Genomic DNA, 8,618 nt, shown 5'->3' with positions numbered 1-8,618 from the left:
GGCATCATGGATATCGGCGTTTACCGAGAACTTATCGATGAACTCGTTGATGATTAGTCACTGCGATTAGATAAATGATAAATAAGATAAGATGATCATACACAATAATTACCGAAGACCTGTAATGGTCAGAGTAGTGAACTCACGACTACCAATCTACGGAGCAATTTACGGAAATGGACTTGGTGATGTTGTACGGGGATTATTTACAAGGATAGCCCCAAAAGTAGCACCTGTTGCAAAACAATTATCGATGAAAGCTATCGATGTTGTTCGTGAAAAAGCTCCTGGTACAATTATCAATTTTGCTGGTAGGGCGTTCTCGGCGATCAAATATAGACTAGCACGATTAATACGACGAAAACGACAACCATTAAAATTACCGAGTACTGAAGCGATGCCCGCAGATATCAGTAAAATAATAAATCAAGCTGCAAATCAAAAACTAGCAGAACTAGCAGATCAAGGACTCGGTGAATCGGGAAATAATATCTCAAGTTTATTATCCGGAAGTGGAATTTCCCGAAGTGGAATTTCCCGAACGCGGTAATCAACGTGTTAGACGAAAAATAATTACAATAAAATGTTCAAGCGCATGTCCGACACAGCATTTGACATGGAAGCACCTGTCCTTAAAGATGAGTCTGTACGCGATTATCAGTTTTATTCTTATGACGCACGATTACCAGATCAACGCGGAAGAATTGAACTACAAGTTCATGATACAAGTAGATACTTTTTACCCGCTGAGGCTTTTACTGAGGTAGAAGGTAAAATTGTAAAAACGGATAATAATGATTACGAAGATGTAGTAAAATTTGGTTTTGTCAACAATGGTATTATGGCACTGTTTGATAGCGCCACTTATATGATTGATGGAAAAAATATTGAATCGATTCAGAAAGATGTCGACGTTGCTACAAACAATAATAGGATTAGCAAGATATTCTGATGATTATACAAGATCAGCAGGTCCCACGATGATGTTTGTAAAAGATAATACTGGTCACCCTGAAAGCGATCGGTATAATATAAGACGACCAAGAAATTTTGCCAGAAACGCTGATGCTGATGTGACGCCAGTAGTTCATAGTGCTAACCCAAATTTCAACTTGAGATTTGCAACGCGTAAAAATATGTTGCTAGGAACCAAGAGAAATTTTTCATGTACAATTCCACTATCGCATATTTTTGGATTTTGTAGGAATGTTAGAAAAGTTATTTTTGGAGCTAGACACACGGTTGTTTTTGCAAGAAAGGGTGATAATAACGATGCTCTGTGGAGACCTGATGGTGATGCTGGTAAAGTAGTATTAACAAAATTTTGCTTGTGGATGCCGGTGATGACTCCAACGATCGCAGAAGAACAAAAATTACTTTCTTTCTTAAAACACAGGTGGTAAATCCCTGTTGTCATGGTTAACAACAAGCACAGATAGTATACAAACTGACGTTAACGGTCAGTTTACACGGCATATAGCATCACAACAAGGTGTTTCTGCACCACGGCATATTTTTATTGCGTTTCAGAACTACGATCGTTTAAATAATCAACAACGTACTCATATGATATTTGACCAACTAGATATCACAGATATTTCTTTACGGATAAATGGACAACAAGAACCAACAGAAAATTTAAAACTTAATTATGGAGAAAATCATATAGGACGTGTGTATCATCGTTTGATGTCATTCATGGGACGTGATCAACATGTGGATACCGGTTTGCAAATATCACAACATGATTTTAAAACTTTGTATCCTATCTATTATTTTTCGTTAGAGCATCTTGATCTATCAAAACAATCTGTCGTTGATATATATCTTAAAGCAACATTAAATACAGGTGGTGTTAATTATAGAGCAATCGCGGTCATACTCAGCGATAAAGCCATGTTACTTGAAGGTGGTAGCGGTCGAATGAGAGTCATTGATGCACCAGTGGAAAAGCTTTAATCGTGTTATTTAGAAAAAGATATTTATCATAAAATGTCGTACAGTCATGTTAATGTTGCTCTGACTCCCGGTCAGGTGAAGAAACTTCAATCAAAAAACGCCAACAAATGCGGAACAAAAATATCACTAAAGCGAGATCAGATTTCTAGTGGCGGTCCAAACAAATTATCGTTGACAAATAATCAGATTAAACATCTCAATAAAGCCCTAGAATCAAAAACCGGAGTTCAATTTCATCTTTCTCCGAGCGCCATCAAGGACATGGTTAAAACAGGTGGTATTTTTCCACTTCTCGCGGCCATTCCGGCATTAATATCTGCTGCTGCTCGAGCCGTAGCAAAAGCAGCCGCATTAGGTGCTGTTGGAACCGCTCCTGGAATGGCTCTAAAGAAAGCAACAGGAAAGGGATACAAAAAAAGGGACGCGGCCTAAGATTGCCAGGATCTCGTTGGGGAAGAGGTCTGAGGCTTCCAGGAACACGTTAGACGTTCCAGCATCAAATTGTGATTTACTTAATGCTACTAAACAACTAAAAATCTGCCTTTAGAGGTGTTTTCATGCGAGATCAATTACCACAACGACCAAACAGCGTTGAAACAGGTATTATTAATCTTGACTCGAATTCAGGACCCGGTACGCATTGGGTATCATACGCAATTGATCCACGTGGAATCGTTTATTTTGATACGTACGGGTTAGCTCCACCCGTTGAATTTATCAAGTATGTCGAGCCACTTCATAAAAAAGTTTGGTATTCAACGCTACCAATACAAACAATGACAGATCCGCCAATATGCGGCCGTGAAGCAATTAATGTACTTAACACCATATCAAAATTATCCAAACCGCCACATAAAGTTGTGCATGATTATACAAGTAACCTCTTCCTTGCGCGCAAGGTGTTTTAAACAGATCAAGGATCTTATATAATGGTTGATATTTACACAAGATCTTCCTCTACAAGTAAAAAAAGTAAGAAAAAGTCCAATTACATCGATCTGTCAAAGTACGCGACTAAAGATGAACTTGCCGATATTATGAATCTTGCTGAAGTTGACCGAGATGAAGTTGTTGTTTTTCAGGACCAATATGGTGTTTTAAAAACGAGTAACATCAAATGGAATGACATAGTTCGACGAGTACGGTCACGGATAACATCCCTGTGTTTACTGACAGCGGAAAAATCAGAGACTCAAGTATATCGTTTGCAACCATCAGAGATGAAATTGCAAGAAGCGTTGCTAATCATTTAAGAAACACCGGCGAAACAATGACGGGAGAACTCAGCATGAACGGGAATAAAATAGTGGTTTTGAGAGATCCAACATCCGACGAAGATGTCGCAACGAAAAAATATGTTGACACCAACTACAACACCGTAGATGGTAAATTATCCACGTTGCGAGCCGAGTATGATGTTCACGTAAACCCGTTCACAAATCTTCGTAGAAATTTTAGAAAAATTAACGAAACCGCAGAGGAATTTTTTGGTACTCCGCCCACCGTTGACGGAAAACTATCTGATATCAAAACTAACGTCGACACTATTAAAAAAACACTCGAAGACACCGTAGCGAGGATTCCTGAGATCGTTAACAAAATTAGTTTGATTAAAATTCCACCTGGAATAACTCCCGGGCATATTACCAACATCGTATACACGGTATCATCTGGATTTGCAACATGGTCAACGCGAATAAAACTATTATATATACCGCAATAGTCACTGGCGTGTACAGGCTATCTGTGTTCAGTTCTGCAAAATTCGAGATATTTACAACGTGTCCATGGCGTCATTCAACTGATAAGTTTTCTGGAGTTGTATCTGTTATATCAAACAAGGGAACCGAAGAAATATTTATTCTGGAAGCAGCTGATAAGAAATTAACCGCAACATCTTACTGGTGGTGTATAGAATTTGTAGCTGAAACACCTCAATTGGTTACTGCATAAAATATAATGAGTACCTCAATCGACGATGCATCTCAATACAGGTACAATCAAGTGCGTGAATGGCAAGTAAAATTAAAAGATATCATCGAACAATATACAGTGAAAATATAAAAATATCGTCGACGACTGGTTATCGTCGACATGATTGTTTATTCAGTATCCGCTGTTGTTGCTGGAACAGGTATTTTATTGTCAACAATGACAATGATGGTACCAGTAGCCGTAACAATCTGTATTTCAGCAGCAACAACAATTGCAGGTGTTTTTAATATCGTAGTAAAAAAAAAATATGCACCTGCATGAATGAAAAATTATCCGATTGCATAACAAAATTACACACAGCGACGGTCGCATATTCCAAGTTATCCTCGTTGTTATCAGCAAGCCTCAGCGATGGAATAATTTCTGATTTTGAGTTTTCAGAAATGATTAAAATATATAACAGTGCTGTTAAAGGTACGAGTATTAATAATGACATCAGTAGACTACTCTAGCAGATCGTGACAAACACAACCCTGCACAAGACCACGATGATCTCGGTAAACTCGATTAATCCTGAATTTAGTGTTAATTTTCGAACTGCGATTAGCGCAAATGAAATCGCGTTAGCACAACGAGTATATTACAGCTGGCCAAATATCAGATCAAAATGATTTAATGGAACACCAGCAAATAATTCGCTTGTATTTGCTAACAAGAACAAACCAGATGGAACACCTGATTGGGTCGTTGTTGGAATACCAACTGGCAGTTATGAGGTCGAGGAAATCAATGAAGAATTTCAACGTAGAATAAAATCAACAAGAGGAAAAGAAGCAAAAATATCAATTAACGTTCATGAGCCAACTTTATCAGCAACGATTGAAATACATTCACCTGATTACGCCGTTGATATTTATCAATCATCGATAAGATCCGTACTAGGTTGGCCTGAAATTCCTCCACCGATACCACCGATACCACCAGAACCGAAAAAGTCTGATTATGTCACGGATAGGCAATCATATCATGAAATTACCCCATCATACAAACAACATCTACTTGGTATAAAAACTGCAACATTTGATCACTTAATTTTATTCGACGGTAAAGGTGATGTATCCTGGTTTTTTAAATATGAAAAAAATGCATGGGGGGAGCGGATGGGTATTGTTCCTCGCCTAACTGATATCATTAAATATTTTGAAGAAATCAACCGAGAACACAAAACACAACTAGAGCGACTACGGCAATATTTCCAAGAATGTATCTTTGATGCAACGAGTTCATGTAGAGAAATAATTGGTCACGTGGAGGTATTAAATCAGCTTGTATCTGACATGGAATGTATCAACCGGCGAGTAATCCAGGCAACAATTAATAACACCAGCAAGGACAAACAAGAATTTTTAAACGCGTATTCTCATAAAAGAAGCTGATCTACGGAATTATAAATTCCCCGGATATAACGTGGATGAACTAAACAAATCTCTCAATGATCTTATCAACGAAAATTTCATGAAATTGTTGAAGCATGGAGAAAGATGATACCACCAGCAACTGTTCTTGGATACAACAGTGACCCACAAGGAGGTGGTAGACATGTTTCACCAGGAATCGTTAATATAACATCAACGATCGCAGTCAATCTTGTTTGTGACGTAATCGATGGCAGTAACCAAAATCGATCTTGGAAAGTCAAATCAGGCTCAACAAGGATATATCATATACACGTTCACTCCACAAGTATCTCCTGGGAGTTTGATCGTGCAAGAGCCAACCAATCCTGTTTATCTACGTACACATAATCAGTATTTGTCACGTATCAATTTCAAACTCACCGACAATTAATTGACCTGCGTGGGGAGGAATTGATTGTGAACCTACAGGTAAAGTCTTAAAGACTTTCATCGTAGATCTTCATCTTAAAGACTTTTATCGTAATAATTTTTGATCATAGATCTTTGATCAGGAATATTTTTATTTTATCAGAAATATTTTATTTTATTTTATTTTATAAATATTTTATTTTTTCTGAAATATTTTTTCTGAAATATTTCGACATTTTTAGTCAAATTTGTTATTTTTTCAGCTATTTTAGTCGATTTTGTCAAGGAAAATTCATCAAATTACAGTTTTTCGTCAGGTCAAACCTCAAGGGGTTCTCTAATTGATTTACCGATAAATCGTTAAAAAAAATCCTCATTTCCTTCGAAAATTACAAGAAAAATTTTAAAAAATCGCATGAAAAATCTCATTTTTTTTAGCTAATTTTACTGATTTTTTTGGCGATTTCTCGATAAATCAGTTAGAGAACCGCTTGAGGTTTGACCCGAATGAGATTGGAAAATTCATCAATTTTCCTTGACAAAATCGATAAAACAGCTGAAAAAATAACAAATTTGACTAAAGATGTTGGAATCTTTCTGAAAAAATAACATATTTCAGAAAAAAATATTTCTGATAAAATAAAATATTTCAGAAAAAATAAAATGTTTCTGAAAATAAAATATTTCTGATAAAATAAAATATTTCTAATAAAATAAAATAAAATATTTCTGATAAAATAAAATAAATATTTCTGATAAAATAAAATATTACACGTGCTCGGTCGTTTCATCAGTAACGAAGTTACTCGCTGACATAATTTTTCTTCATTGTCTTATGCGAGTGCTAACTATTTTTTTTTGCCTCGTATTCGTGGGATAACTCCGATCAAATTTTTTCTACTGCAGCAGAAACAGGAACGAATTCCTTCACTTGATGATCTTCTATAGTAGCTAGCGACTGAAACATCGCAGCCTGAATTCGTTTTATGATAATGTGTGTATTCCTTGATTCTTACGTTCTTGTAAAATTTCAAAATCAGAAATTATTTTTTCAAGATTTAGTTCATCAGATATATTAATTCCATCTTTTTCCAATTTTTTAATAGCAACAATTACATCATTAATATTTTCGTAGTTCATTATTATACCGTACATATTTATTTAAATAAAAAAATATCCCCATGTGAACCCCTAATCGAGTGTTTTAGCGAGTTCAGCAGGGGCACAGCACAACATCTATGATGAATGAATGAATGACGACACAACATATAATCCCCTTATGAACCCCTAATCGAGTATTTTAGCGAGTTCAGGAGGATGCACGAAACACAATCCCCTATGAGAGCCTCTAACACGTAAAACAACGGTCTAGAGGCTCAAGAGGGTGTCTTTGGTGAAGACAGCACAACATATAATACCCTTATGAACCCCTAGTGGAGTGTTCTAGCGAGTTCAAAGGGTATATGAAACACAAACCCCCCATGCGAGCCCCTAGTCGAGTGTTCTAGCGAGCTCAAGAGGACATGTTTCAAGGACAGCACAACATGTATAATGAATGAACGACAGTACAAACATAAATTTTACAATGACGGCACAAACATTTATGAAATATATACAATGAATGACAATCCCCAGATGAACCTCTATTTGAGTGATTTAGCAAGTTCAGGAGGTTTATGGAATATATACAATGAATGAATGACAGTACAAACATATACAATGAATGACATTCCCCACATGAACCCCTAATCGAGTGTTCTAGCGAGTTCAGGGGGTACATGAAATATATACAATGAATGACAATCTTAATTAAGGACGGCACAAACATAAATCTTAATTAAGGACGGCACAAACATATGTGGGGCCATTCTCCACGCTCAACAGATTTTGACACATAATCAGCCCGTGGGTGATACAAAACATGTATCCACCACCACTGACGTGGTCGGGGGGGGGGGTGTTCTGTTGAGTTTGGAGGCCTGACGGGGCCCCAATTAATTATAAAAGGCGCTGATAAGCGCAACCACCGACAATTGTCAGCCATGGGGACTCGATCGCCGGGCCTCGAGTTCAGTAATTCTACGCCCTAGCAATAGGCCACGGAATCATCTGACAAATATATGTTTCAGAAATTATTATATCGGTTTCCGAATGGAGTGTATATATTTCTGTATGGATATAATAAAACAGCGGTTTCTGAATGGATTGCATATATATATCTGTATGGATATAATAAAACAGCGGTTTCTGAATGGATTGTATATATTTCTGTATGGATAAAATAAAACAGCGGTTTCTGAATGGATTGTATATATTTCTGTGTGGATATAATAAAACAGCGGTTTCTGCCTTGAAAAAATAGACTATTTTATCATAATAGCGAAAGCATCCTAAAATTGAATATTTTTCACCCACTGCACCATCAAATATTTTATAGTTACCAACAGATCGGTTTAAATATTTCTGCATTATAACAGCGGTTTCTGAACAGATTGTAAATATCTGAACTAACAGCGTGTTCTGCCTCGATTTCTCATAACAGATTTAAAAATAACTCGATATATTGTACGATGTAAAATACGTTATTCTTCTATTTTGTAAGCTCAAAAAACATAAATATCTTTCTACAAGTATAATTACCGGTATTAATTACGACGTAGATGATTAATTGACTAATTGCGACCGTAAAAATCAGAAATCTACGGAGAAACATATATTTACAAAATTATCTCCCTTTCGCTCAAGTCGAAAAATAAGTAGTATACAAGTGGAGAATGTTGGGTCACCAAAACAAAAATTAAATAAATGGTTAATAAATATAATTCGAGGTAATTGCTTGATAGTGATGATAGTTAATCTCCATTATTGATATTGGAACATATTTTTTTGCGAAAGCGG

Source organism: Sinohyriopsis cumingii, unplaced genomic scaffold, assembly GCF_028554795.1.
Source record: "Sinohyriopsis cumingii isolate HCF-2022 unplaced genomic scaffold, ASM2855479v2 utg000615l, whole genome shotgun sequence".
Classification (NCBI taxonomy): Eukaryota; Metazoa; Mollusca; class Bivalvia; order Unionida; family Unionidae; genus Sinohyriopsis; species Sinohyriopsis cumingii.
The sequence above is the reverse complement of the archived record's forward strand: the minus strand, read 5'-3'. Positions refer to the sequence as shown.